The sequence below is a fragment of the Manis javanica genome, chromosome 9 (genome assembly GCF_040802235.1).
Source record: "Manis javanica isolate MJ-LG chromosome 9, MJ_LKY, whole genome shotgun sequence".
In the NCBI taxonomy this organism is placed as follows: domain Eukaryota; kingdom Metazoa; phylum Chordata; class Mammalia; order Pholidota; family Manidae; genus Manis; species Manis javanica.
In genome coordinates, this window is record NC_133164.1 from 104,421,278 (window position 1) to 104,441,966 (window position 20,689).

Consider the following 20,689-nt stretch of genomic DNA (forward strand, 5'->3'; position numbering starts at 1 on the left):
AGCATATTCTCACAGCACCTGCACCCCACCTTCCTAGTACTGTCACTTCTTATTTTCATTTTGCTTGCATGAGTATTTGATTGATGTCTCTCTTTCCCATTAGCACTGCTAGCTTCACAAGACAGAACTGTCCCTGATTTTATTTCCCTTTGTATCCTAGCTACTAGCTCAGTGCCTGGAACATATTAGGCACAGAGTAAACGATGGTGATGGGCTCAATTTTCCTTGCCGTCCTGTTACTCTGTTAGAATGCACTACCTCATTCTCCAAAGGATTTTCCCTGATAAAAATTAAAAACCAAGAAAGGAAAATCCCTACCCTTATCTCTGAACTAAAACTGGGGAGGAAAAGAATGGTTGTCTGTGACCTTAATGAGGCAAATCTTTATGAATACTAACTCTGAAACTAGCTTGTTGTCCTAAGATATGTGGATGGGTACTTAAAAGTCAGGGAAAGGTCTGGAAAAGGGAGTTTCTCTGCCTAAGGAATTAAGTCAAAACAAAAGTAAAAATGAATGAGGGAAGAAAGCCAAGTCTTATATGCCAGAGTTGAGCCCTGTGCAGGGTGGGGAAAGGGCAGGAGAACCTTAAGACTCCAAATCTGATGTTCAATTTTATTGTGGCTGTGTTGCTTAAAAGTAAATCCCTCCACTCCTCACAAAATTCTTTGAACTCTGCTAGACACATAAAATTTGGGGATCTCTCCTGCACACCAAATGAGAACAAGTTCTGAATTCCATGACTGGGTTGACCTGGGTGGAAAAGGGAAAACAGGAGTGAGAGAATGAGACAATCCAAAATAAATACAGTTCACAGGACCTGGAGTCAGTCAGAGGCGACCATGAGAACCCAAGTCCCCCAGGAATTTTCAGAATATTGTAAGGAGGGCATTGGCATTTATATAACCTATGGAATGGAGTGGCAAAAAAAGGGTTAAGCCAGTTTCATGTATCTTAAAGGACAGGATAACTCCAGCTGACATCTGGACACAAATACTACTGCATCCTTGACAGACATATTCTAAGGATTAAAAAGTTGTCATATTCAGGATGATAAGGAAGTTGTGGGGTGGGGTGCCTAAGTTTATCCAAAGTAAAAAATATTCCCACTCCTAAATAAACATAGCTGAAAAACACCGCTGCTCAGGTGTCAGTGTGCTAATTACATTCAGCAGACATGGCAGGTACAAAGATTAAATTCACCCTCGAAAAAGTAAAAGGGGAAAGGTGAGGGATCAAGTTTCCCAGCTATATAAGCCCCCCGTAACTGCCAGAAACTGTTCCAGGCAGCTTCAGGTAGAGCTAAGCAGGGTTTAGTTCAGTGCCACCAAAGGAAACCAAGGTTATTTTGTCTAGGTTGTTTTCTACATTGTTGTGGCTTCCAGAGATCATAGGCTTGTCTGAATAAGATCATGTCCCCATCAGACATCCTGGATTGGAATTGACCTTGTAGAAGTGCCCATGACTGGGTCAGTCCCCAAATTCTGTTCCCATCTGGCTTACAAAGGGCCTTGCCACGGAACACATCTTTATATAGCTAGCAGATACTGGAACATGATCAGTTTCCTCCCCCACATGTCTATACAGAGAGGCAGACTAGCCTCCTTCAGTGGCCTTCCAACTAGGATATTTGTACTCCTGGGGATATGCAAAGAGTTTTTTAAGGATACACAGGCTTGCTTTCAAATGACATATTTCCTAGAATTAATCTTCCTGAGAATAGTGGAGGCAAAGGGTCTTACTGGTTCCATTGTACAGTGCTCCAGGATACAAAAGAAGAAAATAATCAAAATATTGGTATTGGGGTTGAAAACACAAATGATTAGGTAACAATTTGTTTTGCAAGTTGGGTAGTTTCTAATTCGTTGCTTTGGACAGAACTGAAGGAGGAGCTAATCAAGTCCAGATCAAGGAGTATCTAATCTATCCAATAACACATTTTTTAACTGCTTTATTGAGATATAATTCACATACCATACAATTTAATGTTTTTTCATATATTCAGAGTCATGCCACTATCACCACTATCAATTTTAGAACATTTTCATAATCCCCAAAAGAAACTGTACTCTTTGGCAGTCACTCTCACTTCCCTTCCAAACCCCACAGACCTGAGCTACTTTCTACTACTAATATACCTTCTGTCTCTCTAGATTTGCCTATTCTGGACATTCCTTTATAAATTGAATCATATAATATGTGGCCCTTTGTTACTGCCTTCTTTCACTTAGCACAATGTTTTCAAGATATATCCATGTTGTAGCTTAGATCAGTACTTCACTCCTTTTTTTGGCCAAATAATATTCCTTTGCATGGATATACCAATTTTATTTATCCATTTATTAGTTGATCCAATGACATATTATTAAAAAGATTTTTTACAGTATACTTACATCAGGAATGAAAAGGGAGACATTGCTACAGATCTTATAAATATTAACAAGTTAAAAGAGGATACTATAAAAAACTAATTTTAGATAAAATTAAACTTGCTTAAACACAATTTGTTATAACTGGCACAACAAATAATACTGAACTATTTAGATTTTCTGTTTATTAAAGATACTGAATGTGTGATTAAAGCCCTTCTTGTAAAAACAAACAAGGCCCAGATGATGGTTTCACTAGTTAATTATTTTAAACAATTTAGGAAGAAATAAACCTTTCTTCCACAGACACTTCCAGAAAATAGAAAAAAGAGGGAACGCTTCCCTCTTTTTATGAAGTTAGTATAACCTTGATGCCAAAACTTAAGGACATTAAAAGAAAGGAAAATTATAGACTAATCTCTTTCATAAAAACCCCAAAGAAAATAATCAGCTAATTGAATCCAGTGACATATAAAAAGAAGAAGACATCTTGAAAACAGAGTTTATGCAATGAATGGAAGGGTGTTAACATTTGAAAATATTATTTACCATATTAACAATATAAATGGGGAAAAAGCAAGATGATCTCTATATGTACAACATTTTTTTGATAAACTTTAATAGTCATATGTGATAAGAACTCTTAGCATATTAGGAGCAGGAGAAAATGCCCTTAATTTGATAAAAACTATCTGCAAGAAAAAAATACAGTGAGTATTATATATATTTAATAATAAAATACTGAAAGCTCTCCCCTTGGGATAAGAAAGAGACAAGGATGCTCACTTAATGCCACTTCTCTACAACATTGCTTTGAAGGTCTTAGCCAATGCAATAAAGCAACACAAATGAATGAACAGTATAAAGATTGGAAAGGAAGAAATAAAACTTTCATTATTAGCAGATGATATGATTATGTGCATAGAATATCAGAAAGAATAAGCAGATAAAACTGTAGGATTAATAAGTGAATTTAGCAAGGTTGCTGAATACTAAATCAGTATAAAGAAAATCAATTTTGTTTCTATATTCCAATAACAGATGGCAATTTTTTAAATGACACATTTTACTGGAGCATCAAAACAATCAAAAAGCTAGGAACAGATATACAGAAAAAATATAAGACTTCACCATTGTAAATTTTGAAACATGACATATATTAAAGAAGGCTCAAATACATGGAACAGTATACCATGTTAATTAATAAATTTAGAAGATTCAGTGTTGGAAAGATGCTATTATCTCTAAATTTATCTAGTTTTACTGCAATCCCAATCAAAAGTTCTGCAGGTTTTCATGTATATATATAATGGTGAATTGATAAGCTATTTATAGAATTTATATGGGCATGCAAAGGACCAAAAATAGAAAAATCTTGAAAGAACAAAATTAAAAGACTTAACACTAACAATTATCACAACTTATTGTAAAACTACAATCATTAAGACAATGTGATATTGTTTTAAGGAGGACAAATAAACAAATGGGGTAGAATAAAATCCAGAAAAAAACCTCACATATCATATGGTCACTTTATGACAAATATGAAATTCTTATGCAATGGGGAAAAGATAGTCTTTTCTATAATTGGAGGGTCAATCAGATATCCATAATGAAAAATAAATACCTTGGTTCCTACCTTAAACAATACATAAAAATGAATTCTAGATGGATTTTATATATAAATGTGAGGATAATATAGAATAGCTCTTTGACTTGGGTAGGCAAAGATTTCTTAAGCAGAATATAAGCACTAAAAATAAAGGAAAAGATTGTTAAATTTGACATTAAAATCAGCAACTTCAGTTCATAAAAAGGTACTATGAAAAGAGTAAAAAGGTAGGCCACAGAGTGCTAGAAAATATTTGCAATACCTATAGCTGATAAAGGAGCTGTGGGGTCGTATAAAGACTCATTTCAGCTTTCTCATGTAGTTGTTGGCAGATTTGTCCCTTGTCATATGGGCTTCTTACAGGGCTGCCTTATGACATGGCAGCTGTTTTTCACAGGCAAGCAACTTAAGAGAAAACGAACACTCAAGACAGAAGTCAGTCTTTTTATAACTTAACCTTGAAAAGACATCCCATTACTTCCCCTACATTCTGTTTACTAGAAGTGAATCAGTAAGTATACTCACATTCAAGGGAAAGGGATTACACAAGGCATAGATACCAGGAGGTAAGGGTCATGTTTAGGTGGGGGCATCTTAGAAGTTGCCTAACACAAGAATTCATAAAAAAATCTTAAAAGTTTTGGTTTGGTGGAGGCTATATGGGTATGTTCATGGTGTGAAAATAATTAAGTGATTCATTTATGGAGTTGGATATTTTCCTGTATGTAATACATCAATGAGAACATCTTTTAGTTATGTCAATTATACCTCAATAAATCCAGGAAAAAAGAGAATATTGATGAGCAATTCTAGGCAGAATTCTGAAGATTCTTATATCTTGGTTACTCAGTTAAGTACCAACCTAAGTAATCCTGTGAATAGATTTTGAAACATAATTAAAGTCCCAAGTCAGTTGACATTAAGATATGGAAGTCATGTGAGTGGACCTGACCCAATAAGATTTTGAAAGCAGACAATTTTCTCTGGCTAGTATTAGAAGAGTAAATTAGAGAGGTTTGAAGCCTGAGGAGGATTTGACAGTCCTTTTCTGGCTTTGAAGATAGAGGGGGCCTCATCCAATGACCTGAGAGGGGCCTCTGGAACTGTGGGTGATGCCCAGACAACACCTAGTTAAAAACAGGGACTTCACTCCCACAACTGCCAACTTAATTCTGCCAACAACAAGAATGATGCGTATTCTTCCCCAGAGCTTCCAGATGAGTGCCTAGCTTTTCTGACACCTTAATTTTGGACTTGTAAGACCCTAAGCAGAAAAGTCAGTCAACTACCACACCTCCACCCGGCAACAGACTTCTCATCTACAAATGGTGAGATAATCAAAGGGTGGTATTTTAAACTGCTAATTTTGAGTATTTTATTATGCAGCTGTAGAAAATAAATACAATTACTATGTAATTAATTTAAAATTTTACCCAGACACAATTTACATACCACACAGTTCACTCATGTAAAATGTACAATTTGATGGCTTCCAGTATATTCATAGAGTTGTACAACCATGACTGCAATCAATGTTAGAACATTTTTCATCACCCCAAAAAAGAGACCCCTTACTCTCTAGCTATCATCCCTCAGCTTCCCATCCTCCTAGCCATAAGCAATTACCAATCTACTTTCTGCATGGATTTGCCTATTCTGGGCATTTCATGTAAATGTAATCATAAAATATATGATCTTCAGCATAGTGTTTTATGGTTCATTAATGTTTTATCTGTGTATCAGAGCATCATGCCTTTCCATGTCTGAATAATAAATATTCCATAGTATGGGTATCCCATATTTTGTGTAGCCATTTATCAGTTAATGGATCAGACTTGGCTTTTTTTTTGTAATTGTGGTAAAAAAATACACAGAACATAAATTTACCCTAACAATTTTTAAATGACATTGCAGTAATGCTAACTATATACACATTATTGTACAAGAGATCTCTAGAACTGTTTCATCTTGTATTACTGAAACTCTCTACCTGTTGAACAACTCCCCATTTCCTTCCCCTGGCTCCTGGCAACCCTAATCACTATGTAATTTTTGGCACACAACTTGGATGTAGTTACAAAAATTGGGTAGCATTATTTGTTAGAAATTATTTTCATCTGCATTTACTTATGAAACAAGATTCTCAGTGCTTACGTCTATAACAGTAAAAAACAGAGATAGTATGAATGTTGACCCTGGTCTTGTTTTAATGTTAATATTTATCAATGGATACAGAATTGATTGTTTGAGAAAGAAAGACTCATTGATCTCATTTAAGGAGTGTATTTCCAATAAAATTTAACTTTTATATTAGTAATTTGGAATTAGGTTACTTTGATTAATTATGCCTATTCATAATTTTAATGATAGGTCAATCTGTAAGAAGTTTTAACCCATATTCTTGTGGTCACACAAAATTAACATTTTTCTGATACATTCATATTTTTGTTACAGAAAAATAAGATAGTGATAAATAAAAGATTCAATCATAAGAATAATATTAATGAAGGGAAGTAGAATAGAAAACGAATAAGAAGAAAATGGAATGATGAAAATTTTCATCAGGAGGACTACTGGTATAGTAGATGAGAGCACAGACACTGAAATAAGACTGAAATGTGGTCTTGGATAAGTTATTTCATCTCTCTTCTGCTTTAATCTCTTCATTGGTAAATCTCGAGTAGTACCAGTGTTGCTAGGGATAAATTGTTATGAAGATCAAGCGATTCAACATAAATACTTAGAACTGAAAGTGCTATATACAAATTAGACATTATCATTATTAAGCCCCACGTCTGACCCTGGGGTATTCCCTTATCATTGACTTCAGCTTTAATTCCCATGGAGTTTGGAAACTGCCCTCAGAGTGCTCCACAAGCCTAGAGGGTAGGTAGGGAGTGCCTACAGCCCACCCCCTACCCTCCCCGCTCTGGGAGAGTGCAGCTGGGACACGTTGCTTTCAATCTGTGTTAAAGCCGCTAGCCACATGTGCTGAGCATTTGAAATGTGGCTAGTCCAAATCAAGATAAGCTCTAAAGGGAAAATATTCACTGGGTTTCAGACAGTATGAAAAAAAGAATGTGAATTTCAATTTTTTTAACATTGGTTATCTGTTGAAGTGGTGTTTTGGACAGATTAGGTTAAATAAAATATGTGTGTTAAAATTAATTTCACCTGTCTCTTTTGCTGTTTTTAATACTAGGCAGTTTAAAATTACCTGTGTGGCTCACATTGTATTTAAATTGGACAGTGCTGCTTTAGACAGGCTTTCTCAGTGTCAGCTACTCAGAGTGATCCTTTAGAAATGTAATTCAGGTCACATCACTACTCTGCTCAGAACTTTACAATAGTACCGAATCTCACTGAAGAGTGAAGGTCAAAATCCTGACCAACATCTACCAGGTCCTATGTGATCAGCCTTACCCGCTGTCACCCCTCATCTCTCTGGTCTACAATGGCATCCAGATTTAGTTTAGAAAAATTAGGTAGCATTATTGTTCGAAATTATTTTCATCCCCATTTACTTATTTATGAAACAAATAAAGGGGAAGAGGGAAAGGGAAGAGGGACCCGGGTCCTTGCTAAGGAAAAGAATGCAAATTATAGTTAGCTACAGAACTGAATGTTAATTTTAGGATGAGAAAATAAATCACAATTCAATTCAGGTCCCTTTCTTTTGATCTCTCTTTAGGCGTTTACCAGCCATGTGTGCTAGAAATGCTTCTAGACTGCATTGTGGCTCCGCCACCCAACCTAGAATTCTCCACGCCTCCTGAAATTCCTCTTCAGAGCAGAGGCCCAGGCAAGTGTCATTGGCTTCACAGCAAATCCTGCTCTGCTCCGACCTCCTTTGCTATGTCTCCCCACTCTTCCCGTCTCTTTGCTGTACCTCAGCACCAAGTATGCACCTGCCTTAGGCTTTTCTACTTACTATTTCCTGAGCCTGAAACATTCCATCTGCAGCTATCCACAGAGCGCACCCTCTCATTTCCTTCAGGTCTTTGCTCAAATGTCATCTGGTCAGGGCAGGCTGGCCTGACCACCCTACAAAACTTGAAAGCCCTTCTCCTGAGCTTATTATTCTGTTTTAATCATCTCCATAGCACTTATCACCATCTGGCATAATACATATTTACATGTTCCTTGTTGGTTATCTCTCTCCCTCCTTTAGAATGGAAAATTCAAGAGGACAGGACTTTGTTTTGTTCCTGATAGGTACACCTAGCACCTAGAAAAATGCTTGGCCCTTGATACTCAAAAAATATTTGTTGAATGAATGGATATAAATTGAATGACAAGGAAACCCTATCCATTTTTAACATGGCATCAACTCTTCCAGGAAATAATTCACTTAGCATCCCTAGCCCATATCCTCGATCTATGTAGGACCTATTAGTGTGTGATAGCTATTGTTTTTGGCTACCTACCATGCACATCAATCCCACACTTGGTTTCTGCTTCGTAGCCCACTTCCTAGCCCTGGGGGATAAGCACATATTCTAGGCTTGGCCAATGGGAGTGCTCCAGAGTGAATGGTCAGAGATGAACTCCTGACCGAAACTCAGCTAAGACTTCCTCAAGGTTGGTCTTACTGGAGCTGGGGGAGAGGAAGTATCCCTTAGACTGTTGTGTCACACCATTTAGCTAGAGGGCTGTGAATTAAAGGCTCTGGGGGATGTGTTTTTGAAAAACCAGAAAGAGGAAGAGATGGACTGAAAGAAGGGAGCTCTAGCAGCAGGGAGCTCTGCATCCAATTTATTTTTAAATTTGTGAAATTAGCCTTAAAAGTAATCATTAAAAATGTTGTTTACTTTAGAAATTAGATTAAATTATGCTATGATATTTTTGGATTTTAGAGCCCCTCTGCTTTCCAGGGCTGCTGTTCTTCCTTGTCCTTTGATCCATGAGCTTCCAACACATCTCTTTCTGCTTTAACAAATACCCACTGGCTCCTGTGGCTCACAATTAAACCTCCTCACAGGCGGTGGGCTGGTCACTGAGGATGCAACTTCAATACTCTCCTTGCCCTCCAGGAGCTTATAGCATCCAGGGAGAGACAAGGAGGGGAAATTACTTGCAAGGCAGTATAAACATACATAATGGGCATGGATTGACCAGAATTCAGGTTCTGGCACATCTCTCATGACAGTGGTTAGCTTAAGTTCTGATGTCAGTTTTACATTCAAGCAATGTAAATATCCAAAATCATAATTGCCCATGATCAAATCAGTAAACACCAAGTGAGCATTTGCTATGTACAAGGCTCAGCAAAATTGCTGACCTATACAGTATTCTAAGAGGGGTAGGTGCATTTCTAAAAAATAATAAAGAATATATGGTAAACATGAAATCATAAGACAGTCTATGCTTTCCTATCCGTGTCTTTCTTGAAGAGCACTTCAGTGTGGTAGTGAAGAGTGTGATCTTTGGAATCTCAGCTCTGTCATTAGTCTGTGAGATTGGGTGTCCTCCTCTGTAAACTGCAGAACATAACAGTATCTCACAAGCTTCTTGGGAAGATTAAAGGAGTTGATATGAGTGAAACGCTTAGAATAATGCCTCGCACATAGTAAGTCCTCAGTGAATGTTAGCTAACAATACTATGTCTAGATTATATAGAGTTTAAACTCCTCAAAAGGAGGAGCCCTTGCATTTTTTGTAGCTCAGCTAACATATAAAGACTGCTCAAGATTTTTCTTTTGGCTTGGCTCCATGGCATTAATTTATTAGCAGATGCAGGCATTGTCTTGCTTGCTGGTTTCTCCATCTGCTCTAAATTTAGGACTAAATAAAGACAGTTGTGGGGGTGGAGGAGGTTTTAGAGATCTCTGTTCCAAATTCACTGGTTTTTTTGTTTTGTTTTAAAGCTGTAATCCAGAGAGAATTTAAGAGCATCTGCTAAAGACCATTTTTAGGCAGGTTTTTCTAGAAATTTGTAGCTTCTGTTTGCATTGTTATGTGCATCCATACTTTGAATCTTCAATCATTTACATATAGTAATATTCTAACTGATGTTCCAAATTTGATGTTACTCTCTCTATATAAGCCTATATAATTCCTAATTCATCATAATGCATGGATATTAAATAAATTGATTTATGAGAAGTAATTCACCTTGTCAATCTTGTTAAATAGAAGTCACAACCCTACAATACCATAATTAAATTTTACTGCTGTATAGTGCATAATAATACTTTACATCTGCTTAGTGCTTACAACCACTTGGTGAGGTAAGCAGGTAGGGGAGTATATGAATTCCATTTTATAGATGAAGAAATTAGAACCACGAGTTGTTAACTGATTTGCCTAAGTATGCTAAATGTTAATAAATGGCAGAGCCAGGGCTATACTCAGGTTTCCTGGCTGCTATCAGTACCCTATCTACTCTACTGGTAGAAGGAAAAGTCAGGAATTCATTTTCTTCCACCGAGTTTTACAGTTGGATTCTACTAAGGATCTGACAGTATGTGCCGACAGTGGTCTGTTAATGAGCCTTCAGTAACATCTAGGCTTCCTTTGGTCAATCCCATTTTATAAATGCTATAGGCCCATCTACCTGGCAATGAAGATTTATACCAGGCAAATGTTGCAGATAACATTGTTTAACTGTATCTGCTAGAACTGAGGAACTTTGGAATTGAAAGGTTGAAAATGATCATGAGTGAAATAACTTGAATAATCCGGGAGAATCTTCTAGTCAACACTCAATCTTTGTTCCTCACTTCCAGCTAAAGATGTTTATAAAATCTCACATAATTTGGCAGTAGATAAATATTTTGTAAACAGAACTTTGAGAAAAAGCAATAATAGAAGTTTTGCAGTTTGTTTTCATTGGATGAGAGCCACCACCCCAGAATTTCTTGTCAATTAATAAATGGAGGGAGCAGGATTAGAAGTAGAAAGAGAAGTAAGCCCGACATCTAGATGGGGACTGACTGTGTGGCTCAGAGGAAGTGTTTATACTGCTAAGGAGTTGGCTTGAATAGTAGAGACAGAATGACTAAAATCTCTATGCACTTAGTATATAAATGCTGCTGGACTATTGGAAACTGGCATAGACAGGTATGAAGATTTATGTTGGACATAGGAATGGGTGAAGAGAAAGCCAGACAATGTAAAGGATCTATTCCACATAACACTCCAGCATAATAATTAGGAGTCTTTATATTTCAGGGGACTGAAAACCAATTGAATAATCTTGAACAATAACAGAGTTTACTGATTTATTTTAAGTCAAAAGAACAGGGATGGTACCAGCATCAGATGCAACTGGACTCAGAGCTCAGAGGAGATCAGAGTTTTCCCTGTTTCTCCTTCCAACTTTTAACTCTGCTCTCCTGTTTCCTGTCCTCTTTCCTGCTACAGATGGGTTTCCTCCATGTAGTCAGAGACTACAGCTGCCAGCAATGGCAGAGTGATGTGCATCCTAGCATAGTAATCCCAGCACAAAGGAGGAGTGTAGCTTCCATGTATAAATTCCCAGAGAAGGATTGTGATTGGCCAGTGTGCCCACGTGCCCACCCTTGGACTACTCTCAAATTCTCGAGCAGTTGAGTGCCAGAATTAGTTGATCCTTGGTCATGTCACCACACTCTAATCCAAGCTGATGGACTCTGTTACCAGAAAGTGGTGGTGAGTAATTTGGCTGAGCTATCACAGTCCACTACAGCTGTAATTCCCAAATTTACCGGAAGTTAAAAATCCCCTTGACCCTTGTTATAAAACAGATTCCTGGTCTCCTCACTCAGACTAATGGAATCAGAATTTACAGGAAAGAGGGATGGTAATTTGCATATTTAACAAGTACTCCAGATGTGTTTCTTTCCTACTGCTGATATAACAAATTATCAAATCCTTAGTGGCACAAAACATCATGAATTTATTATTTTATAGTTCTGGAGATAAGAAATCCAAAATCAGTTTCAGCACACTAAAGTCAAGATGTTGACAGGATTGTTTTCTTCTGGAGGCTCTGAGGGGAGAATCTGTTTCTTTGCCTTGTTCATTTTCTGAAAGTGATATTTCTAGAGGTATTTCTTGGCTTATAGCCCCTTCCTCCGTCTTCACAGTACATCATTCCAATCTCTACTTCCATCTTCACATCATTTTCTCCTTTGACTCTGACTTCTTCTGTGTCCCTTTAGTAAGGACCATTGTGATTACATCAGGCCCACTCAGATATTCTCCCCATCCCAGCATCCTAAACTTAATCACACCTGCAAAGTCCCTTTTGCTATATAATGTAATATTGGTGGGTTCCAGGGATTAGGACATGACATGGTTGGTTCATTATTCAGGTAATGCACCAGGTAATTCTTAACATCAGATAAATTTGAGAAACACCACAAGAAATGGTTAATTAATACCAAAACTATTACATAAGTATTCTGAAATGCAAATACTATACAAGCATAAATAATTATTTAACTGTACATAATACACAGATATCCAAACCAGGTGGCCCAAACACCATGTTTTTGCATGTTTCAATAATCATGCCATTTTATGGTTCTATAGTAAACCATTGAATTAATTTACCACAATCTGTTCATACATTTACCTGTATTAGGTATATTTCCTGTATTTAGGATATTTCCAGCTTTTGGTTATTTTTAATAAAGCTACTATGAACATTTGTGTGCAGGTCTTTGTGAAGACATACGTTTCCATTTTTTGAGGGAGTAAATATCAAAGATTGGAATTGTTGGGTCATATGATACATGTATATTTAACTTCTTAAGACACTGCCAAGTGCTTCCCAAAGTGTACCATGTTGTACTCCTACTAGCATTCTAGGTGCTACACATCCTCAACACTTTGGATGACCACTTTAAAAATGTTTTGTTATCCCAGTGGGCAAGAAGAGGTATCTCACTGTGATTTTAACTTGCACTGCACTGATGACTATTACTCTTGAGCCTCTTCTCATGTGCTTTTGGCCATTTGTATATCTTTTTTGGCATCTCCTTTCTTTTTTCTTTGCATGATTTCTCTCCATCACCCTTCCCTAATATTTTTGAGACCCTGTTAATGCAAATGCCCTGGAGTATTTTGCATTAACAATAGTGGTAGCTTCATCCCTGATGGTTTTTGCTAATGAGCCTTTGGAAGGAAGTGAGGTGGCACAAGAGGCTGAAGAGGTGGGGACTCTGGGTTAATGCTGAGGCCAGTAGGAGGAGGAGCAATGAGAGGTTGAATCTGGAAGAGTCCTGTCAAAAGCTGCTGCCTTTGGGTAGAAATGAAGCCTTCTCCATCACCTTAGGACTTTCCTCCTTCAGTTGTTCTTTTTCAAGTTTATTTGCAACCAAAATTGTAACTACTGTAATCTAATGGGTCACTGTGCTCCCTTAGACATCTGATCGAGTATTAACCCTGACAATCATGGGTGGTAGCTGTGGTGTCTTTGGATTTTTCTCTTAGCCTCTGCTAAATGAATGTAATTTAATTCTCACAACAGCCCTAACTTCTGAGAATGAGCTCAAGAGTAGAACTGCTAGGTTTTAGGGCTACCTAGCCTGATTTTCACACAATAACACTGACTGCTTTCCTGAATGACTGCCCAGTTACACCCCTACCAAGAACATCTTAAATGTCCTGTCTTCCCAGTCACTGCTAGCAGTTAATGATCTCTGATTTTCCTTATCTCCAATATGAGAGGTGTAAAATGGTAGTTTTAATTTACGTTTCACTGATTACTAATGAGGTGAAACATCCTCCTGTGAATGCCTCATCATATGCTGTGCTCATTTTGCTTCCTGTTAGATTTCCTATCTTTTCCTTATGGTATCTTGAAGGAGTTTTTGTATTATAAATTTTTATTTTGTTTTGATTTTGAGTATTACAAATAACTTTTCCCACTTGACTGCCTATTTGTTCTGTTTATGATGGCCTTCATAAGATAGAAATATTTAATTTTGATTTAATGAAATCTGTGGATTTTTCCCCCCTTGCAATTTGTACATTTGGCATCTATTTAAAGGAAATGTTCCCATCCCAAAGCCCCAACAATATTCTTCTACATTTCTTTCTATTGGTTTTATAATTTTGCTTTTCAAATTTAGGACTTTAGTCTGCTTGGAGGATTTTTTTGTTTTGTATTATGTTGTGAGATTCAACTCAGTTTTTCTCCTTAGAGTGAGACAATTTTCCTATTACTAAATAATTCATCCACTTCCCACTGATCAGTGATGTTTTTCTACCCCAAGTTCCCCATATTAATAAGGGTTTACTTCTGATCTTTTTTGTTTCACTGCTCTCTTTATTGTTCTTGTGCCAATACCACACCATTATGATCATTCTGGCTTTGCAGTATGTTTCATTATTTGGTAGGGAGCATCCATTCTTTTGCTCTTTTGAGAAGTGTTTTGACTATTTGTAGACATGTGTTCTTCCATAAATATTAGAATCAAACTAGAATCAAACTCTCTTTATATTTAATTTATAGGTTAACATTGGGAGAATTGCTGTTTTTACAATGTTATGCTCTTGTACTAATGAACACAGAATATATTCTCATTTATTCAGGTTTTCTTTTATATGCCCTTTAATAGAGTTTTACATTTTTATTCAGATTGTTTATGTGCATTCTTTGGTAGTTTAATTCTACATATTTTTATCATTTTATGTTATGGTTTCTTATTTACTGGGTTTTGAAAGTGTAGAGGAATACTACAGATTTTTGCCTGTTGCCCTGCTATCTGGTAACTTTCTTGAACTTGTATTAGATCTAATAATTTGTTAATTCTCTTGGGTTTCCCATGTAAGTGACAATAACAAGTGTCTCTCTTTCCCTATAATCCTTAGTCTCTCTCTTTCTCATGGAATTACATTAGTCATTCCTCTATCTTTATGTTAAACAGCAGTGGAGGTAGCAAGTCTCTTTGTTTTGTTTCTGAATTAAACAAAAAAGATCACATCTAAGGGTTCACCATTTAGACTCTGACTTCTAGATCCTCTTTTAAAGGGCTACCCAATTAGGTCAGGCTCACCCAAGATAACTCCCTCTTGATTAAAGTTATTTGGAACTTAATTTTTATCAGCAAAATCCCATCATATCCTTTCATATCCTATCCCTTTGCCATGTAATATAACCTAATAATGGGAGTGACATCTCCTCATATTCACGGGTTCTGCTCACACTCCAGGGAAGGAAATGATACAAGAGCTTGTCTCAGTGGAGATCATCTTACAGTTCTGCCTACCACACACTTCCAGTTCAGATTCAGGACTACGTAGCCTCATCCATCTTATATCCTTTATGGCATTTTTAAAAAACAGTAGTGACCATTGTTTATTATATTATTTGTTTGGCTACATGTTTGTTGTCTGTATCACCCACTGGAACGTAAGCTCTTTAAGGACAAAGAATTTGTCTTGCACACCACTATATCCCCATCTAGAGAAGTGCCTGGCAAACAGTAGACACTTAACAAACTTTTGTTGAATGAGAGAATTTTCACTGAACCCTCAGGGAAAAAAAGTTTAAAATAAGTGTGATGATACCTACTTTTACAGATGAAGTAACTAATGCTGAGAAAGTTGAGTAACTTGCCCAGCACACACTGTGATGGACCAGAATTTGAACGCTTGAAGAGTCAGTTCCAATTTGCTCCTGCGAGAGCAGCAAGGATGGGAACAGGCTGAAGGGGAGGACAGCTAAGCCTTCCTGGGCCTTTGCATCAAACCGTCCAACAGAGACCTTTCCAAGGAGCCTTTGTGGACTATGGTTAGGACCTGAGTTAGGACCCGCATTCCTGCTAACCCAGGATAGCCTCTTTCACAGCTCCTCTCTGATGCCAATCACCTGTGTGCCAGGAGGGCAGATGGGGTGTCCAGGCTGGAGAGGGCATCTTTCTTAGAGAGAATTGATTTCATTGTTGAACCAGGCAGGAGCCGACCTGGGAACCAGCCTTCCTGAAAAGGAGGAGGGGAAGCCAGTGGCTTTGGGGCCTTGGCCTTGAGGAGGCCGGGTTCGCATTCGCTTGCTGATTACAGATGGTGCATGGATGCTCAGGTGTGCAGGTCCCCGAGTGACGCAGGAGGCTCGCTCAGCCACAGACAGGCATCTTGCCCCAGTGCGTCTTAGGAGTGGACCCTGGATGCTCAGTGCTTCTCCGCTGGGGTCACTGTCAAGGGCAGGCACTGTGAGCTCCCAGAGGTCACAAGCGGGGAGGGAGTGGAGGACAGGAAGTGTGGGGACAGTAAAGAGGCAGCAGCTGGGTTCAGCTTGTCCTTCCAGGGAAAGGAAAGGGTAAGAAGCAAGAGCAGAGGTCGCAGTAGCCTCTGGAAGAAAAGGAAAGAAGAATCTCAGAAATGGCAAGTGTTCTGGGAGCCTCCCAGCGGTGAGGGCTCTGCTTCCACCTTTTCTTGGAGAAGGGGTACCAAAAGGCTGAGTCTTGGAACCAGCTCTCCTTTCCCTCACACAGTTGGGTCCTAAGGAGAATGCTGCTCAAATATGCACAGTATCCTTCTCCTTCAAATACCTCAGGTCCACCTCTACCAGGGGGCACTTGATTATCCTTGAATCTTTAAAAAAAATAATCATAACTGTAATTTTGATCCAAAGTAAAGTTAGTTATTTTCCTCAAGATTGTCTCCAAGAATACTTTAAAAATAAGAAATGATTTTGGTGATATGAAGATAATTTCCCCACTCGAGTTGAAAACCAAACCCCTTTGCATAAGTATTCATCCTAAGATTCTCTTATCATGCCAGATAAAATGGTGCCAGAGCACAAATGCCAATTCTATTTTTTAAAAATGTTTTGTTTGCCTTTGATGAAATTGTCATTTCTAGCACTCCCTACCTGCAACATTCCCTCTTGTGCCTGTGACTCTGAGTGAGACTGTTAGGTGCCAAGATCACTTGTTGGACTAAAAACTGTGTAGATTTAAGACTGATTTGGAGTCTCATAGGGAAAGAGAAAGACTGGGTAAATTTGAAGTGTTTCAGTCAATGTTCATGGCCATGCAATTCCTCACTCTAAAGTATGGCAGCCAGTAGGTGAACTGCACCTTTATTGAATAAAATGATGTTTGAAAGAAAGCTGAACTTACCACTGAAAAGCATTTGAAGTGCATGGAATCACCAACTGTGACAATCTCCTAAATCATTTAGTGTTCTTTTCCAATATTCTTCCACCCATCAGTGTTGCATTTTAGGCCCTGACAGTATGGGCCCTGGAGTCTAAGGCGTTGCCTCTGGAACTCTGATCGAGTAACTAGCAGTGTGGGTCTCTTTTGGAAGCTTGTTAGAAATGTAGTGTCTAGCCCCACCTTGGATCCACTGGATCAGAATCTGCATTTTATCAATATCCCCAAGTGATGTGTGTGCATGTTAAAGTTGAGAAACACTGTTTTAATGCACCTGGGCTGCTTCCTTCCTGAGGCTCCTGGTCAGGAGGCCCTTCTAGGCCCTGGCTTCAGATAATAGCTATTTGGGTTGCAGGGCAGCTCCACACTGTACACTGTGTGGAAGGCTGGGGGCTGCAGAGGGTTCAAATTCTGTCTCTGCTGTTAAAGGAAATTCATCACATGGGCAAGTGACTTAAAAATTTTTTTTTTTTTTTTTTTTTTTGAGAGGGCATCTCTCATATTTATTGATCAAATGGTTGTTAACAACAGTAAAATTCAGTATAGGGGGGTCAACGCTCAATGTACAATCATTAATCCATCTCAAGCCTAATTCTCGTCAGTCTCCAATCTTCTGAAGCATAGCGAACAAGTTCTTACATGGTGAACGAATTCTTACATAGTGAATAAATTCTTACATGGTGAACAGTACAAGGGCAGTCATCACAGAAACTTTCGGTTTTGATCATGCAATATGACCTATAAACAATCAGGTCAAATATGAATATTCATTTGATTTTTGTACTTGATCTATATGTTGATCCCCCATTTCTCCTACTATTATTATTATTTTTATTTTTAATAAAATGCTGAAGTGGTAGGTAGATGCAAGATAAAGGTAGAAAACATAGTTTAGTGCTGTAAGAAGGCAAATGTAGATGATCAGATGATCAGGTGTGTGCCTATGGACTAAGTATTAATCCAGGCTAGACAAGGGCATCAAGACATCCACGGATGCAGAAGATTTCTCTCAAAGCAGGGGGGGTGAGGTTCTGAGCCTCACCTCTGTTGATCCCCAAATTCTCACCTGATGGCCCCCCTGCGACTGTGCCTGTCTTAGGTTGTTCCTCCCTTGAGGAATCTTACCCGTCTCTGGCTAACCAGTCATCTTCCGGGGCCATACAGGGAAATGTAAAGTTGGTAAGTGAGAGAGAAGCCATATTGCTTGCAAAGGTTAGCTTTTTACTTCTTTGCAGATTTATGCCCTGTGGCTTCTATGCCCAGCACTTGTCTCGAGGTATCTTTACCACCTGGAGGAATTATGATACTCGGTAAATTCGATATGAGGCACGAATTCTACTAAAGGGTTGTAATTAGGAAGAAAGAAGAAAAGGTACAGATGTAGCATATGAAGGAAACATGGGAGGATTGATTATTTCTTTGACATATCTTCTTGTAGAGTACCTTAAGTATGTATAGGTTTTAAACTACTAACTAATTTGCACACATGTATTAACATAATAGGAATACGGTGACATAAACAAAGCAAATCTATAATTACCATCCATCTCCAGTGAAGCCAAGAAAACCATTTAGGCACCCTAGGCATTTGTGAAAATTTGTCTATGATATGATGGATATTGTCCAACTGTACTTGAACAGTCTGAGAGAAATCAGACAAATTAAAGCAGCCCATTTCTGGGATTTGTTCACATCCCATATGTTCTTTTAACCGTAGATAGTCTATAGTCATAAGATTTTGGAGCGCTACAACTTGCCCCCCTCCCAACTCCTGGTTGAGTTCCAACAGTACAGATCTGGTCAAATTCGTTGTCTCACTGTATGCACATGCCAGCCTAGACATCTCCCTCCTCATTCCTATGGCAAGTCCAGGAGACGGTGGGCTGGATGCAGCCACAACCGCAGCATCGCCCAGATCCCTGTGGAGGCTTTTTGATGATCACCCCCGGCACAAGTCCTCCAGAGAGTGCTGATGCCGGAAGCTCCTCCTCATATCATATCTTAGTTCATTTTCTGGGTATCCAAGCTAGGCCTTGATCTTCTGCATAGAAACAAACAGACCCTTTGCCCACACTTTGACATGCCCTCTATACCACTGTGCAGAACTCATTGGAGGTCAGCACACAGGAACTGCTTTTTTTTTTTTTTTATTAAGAGAAAGGAATATTATCAGAAAAGAGTACCTCCATAGCTGATCATCTGACACCCTTTAAGTGATCAACATTAAGGATATTTAAAGCATGCGTTGATCTTTGATTTACCAATAGTTTTATCCTATCAAGGAGTAATCTCCCTTTTCTTTCTTTCTTTCTTTTTTTTTTTTTTAATCTTTAATCTACACTTACATGAAGAATACTGTGTTTACTATGCTCTCCCCTATATCAGGTCCCCCCTAAAAACCACATTACGGTTACTGTCCATCAGCTTAGCAAAATGTTGTAGAGTCACTACTTGTCCTCTCTGTGTTGTGCAGCCCACCCTCCCCTTTCTCCCTCCCAACCATGCATGCTAATCTTAATACTCCCCTTCTTCTCCCCCGCCCCTTATCCCTCCCTGCCAACCCATCCTCCCCAGTTCCTTTCCCTTTGGTACCTGTTAGTCTATTTTTGGGTTCTGTAATTCCGCTGCTGTTTTGTTCCTTCAGTTTTTCCTTTGTTCCTATACTCCTCAGATGAGTGAAATCATTTGGTATTTCTCTTTCTCCACTTGGCTTATTTCACTGAGCATAATACCCTCTAGCTCCATCCATGTTGTTGCAAATGGTAGGATTTGTTTTCTTCTTATGGCTGAATAATATTCCATTATGTATATGTACTACATCTTCTTTATCCATTCATCTACTGATGGACACTTAGGTTGCTTCCAATTCTTGGCTATTGTAAATAGTGCTGCGATAAACATAGGGGTGCATCTGTCTTTTTCAAACTTGAGTGCTGCATTCTTAGGGTAAATTCCTAGGAGTGAAATTCCTGAGTCACATGGTAAGTCTATTTTGAGCATTTTGAGGAACCTCCATACTGCTTTCCACAATGGTTGAACACCAGCAGTGTAGGAGGGTTCCCCTTCCTCCACAACCTCACCAACATTTGTTGTTGTTTGTCTTTTGGATGGTAGCCATCCTTACTAGTGTGAGGTGATACCTCATTGTGGTTTTAATTTGCATTTCTCTGATAATTAGCGATGTGGAGCATCTTTTCATGTGTCTGTTGGCCATTTGTATTTCTTTTTTGGAGAACTGTCTGTTCAGTTCCTCTGCCCATTTTTTAATTGGGTTATTTGTTTTTTGTTTGTTGAGGCGTGTGAGCTCTTTATATATTCTGGATGTCAAGCCTTTATCGGATCTGTCATTTTCAAATATATTCTCCCATACTGTAGGGTTCCTTTTTGTTCTATTTATGGTGTCTTTTGCTGTACAGAAGCTTTTCAGCCTAATATAGTCCCACTTATTCATTTTTGCTGTTGTTTTCCTTGCCCGGGGAGATATGTTCAAGAATAGGTGACTCATGTTTATGTCTAAGAGGTTTTTGCCTATGTTTTTTTCCAAGAGTTTAATGGTTTCATGACTTACATTCAGGTCTTTGATCCATTTTGAGTTTACTTTTGTGTATGGGGTTAGACA

General features: G+C 38.3%; 1 protein-coding gene and 1 long non-coding RNA gene across 4 annotated transcripts in view; one reads left to right on the forward strand and one right to left on the reverse strand.

Moving 5' to 3' along the window:
• The window catches only part of LOC140843445 (uncharacterized), a 77,335-nt gene that overhangs the window by 26,886 nt on the left and 29,760 nt on the right, over positions 1–20,689 (reverse strand). The window lies entirely within an intron of this gene.
• SMAD4 (SMAD family member 4) overlaps positions 1–20,689 on the forward strand; it is a 108,732-nt gene that overhangs the window by 15,465 nt on the left and 72,578 nt on the right. Inside the window, exon 2 of one of the 2 annotated variants that reach the window (XM_073213078.1) lies at positions 7,671–7,781. The exons of the other annotated variant lie outside the window; for it this stretch is intronic. The gene's annotated coding sequence lies outside the window, so the exon portion shown is untranslated. The remainder of the gene's footprint in view (positions 1–7,670; positions 7,782–20,689) is intronic. 2 annotated transcript variants of the gene reach the window in all.